This window comes from Amphimedon queenslandica, unplaced genomic scaffold, assembly GCF_000090795.2.
Source record: "Amphimedon queenslandica unplaced genomic scaffold, v1.1 AMPQUscaffold_13271, whole genome shotgun sequence".
Classification (NCBI taxonomy): domain Eukaryota; kingdom Metazoa; phylum Porifera; class Demospongiae; order Haplosclerida; family Niphatidae; genus Amphimedon; species Amphimedon queenslandica.
The window spans coordinates 4,293-6,357 of NW_003546493.1; positions in this window are offsets into that span (position 1 = coordinate 4,293).

A 2,065-nucleotide genomic window follows, 5' to 3' on the forward strand; every position below is an offset into this window, starting at 1 on the left:
CTCGCAATTGTTGGAAACGCAAAACTAGTTATTTTTTCAAATTCGCAATCTATTAGATACACAATCAAAACCCAGCCTATGGTACCGTAATCATTTTTCTATTTAAAGTAAATTTTAAAATTTAACAATAAGGATTTACTAAGATAATTATAATAGATTATAAACAGCACAGCTTCATAATGGTTTTTCTCAAATTGTGTTTATATTACGTACATCAAGCATATCACATTCAAATGTGTCAATCAAAAAACAAGATACAAACAAAGGTCCTGCAAAAACTTTGAAATAATTCAAAATTCTAAATCAGTCGCTAAATCTGTCATCAGAGTAACTTTTGTTGCATGTTTTCCAATTATATATAGAATACTTGGTAATAGTTAATTCTGGTATTAATTCTTTTATACTCTCAAAAAAGGTACAAAACCCCCAATAACAGGTCATAAATCAAATTTTACCCATAATTATCAATATTATTTTCCTTAAAAAATTAGACAGACTGTAAGTCTGTAAGTGAGGTATCTGCAATGCCTCTAATTATCATTGCAGAGGATAAACAGAAGTCACTTTAGAGTTATGAGATGAAGTAGGATGCCAAACAGTTAAAGAAAAAGTCAGCAAAGGGAAAACACCTATGCCAGGCTACATTGCTACTATTTGCTAGGCAACCTAATAATCTTAATGAGATAATCCACCAATGCAACGAAAGCTTTCTATCCCTTTAATTTAAGGCCTTTTCACACTGGCTAAAGTAATGCACATTAATCGTGTTCACACTAGAGTGGTTTCAAATTGATGTGCATCACTCTCACTTCACTTCACCTCCAGAGGTGGATTGATGTGAAGTGATGCGCTTCGATCAATGTAAACCAATGGCAACAAGAACACAAAATGATACATAATTCAGCTGCTAGTGTTATTTCTACAAAGCGCATCAAAGTGCTTTGAAAACTGTGCCAGTGTGAAAAGGTCTTTACCCTAATATCTATGATGTAATCACAAATAATAGAGTAAATGAAGGGATTGGAAACTACCGTTCCCACCTGGCAATGCAGTTTTCGTGACCCCTGGTTACCTGGTTGGCAACGTCTATGTTTATCTGCATTGCCCATCTCCTCTATAGTAGTTGCTATGCAGAAAGGATCTTAAAGGAATATATTAGATAGCACTTGCTTATGATATATATTCCTTTCCATAATTAGGGCTACCTATAGCAAGGTTTTTGTTTCTATATCTACATGTATAGTGCAACCAGTCATCGGTACACAAAGTCGGCATCTTTTTTGACACTTTTTGCCTCTACAGCTTTTGTGCTTTTGCTTTCTAGTGTTACCTCATACTGTATAGCAGGAAATTTTGAAGGGAATGAAATTTGGTGTTTTGATAGCCATTTACTAAAATAAATTCTGCCATTTTCAGCCATTATACTCATGCTCAATGGCACGTGGCCACTAATTCGCCAAATTAAAATTCACCAATCACCACAATTTAGCAACTCGCCAAATTTAACTTCCTCCAAATATTCCACTACACGGTATCATTCTGTAGGTAATTGAAAGTTCTTTTATATTCTGAAAAGCTTTATGTCTTCATTAATAAGGGAGAAAACAGCAATTTTATGGGCAAAAGCGCTATAACACTCAAAATAATAATTTAAATATACCAAATAAATAATAATTAACAGTGCAAAACATCGAGCTCCTTGATAGTCAAGTTTCTTTTTCATCAGAACACTCTTTTTTGAACTATTGAAATTTTAATTTTAAAAAAATAAAAAATTTTGTGGTCAAAAGTAACAAGGTACCACCTAGTCAGCAATTTTTTTGCTTAGCAACAATAATGAAATGAAATTATTGCTACACCCACGTAAAAAGGTTCCAATCCTTTACTCTATTATTTATGATGTAATTATAGGTAACAAACCACACCCACTTCCAGCATTGTATTCCTTAAAGGTTTCATTTTCTTTACGAGTTTCTAAGAATAAGAATAAACTATAACATCCAACTAAATCCATAATCCGTCCAATAGTTAGATGTTGAAACTACATTTATAATAAGATAATTAT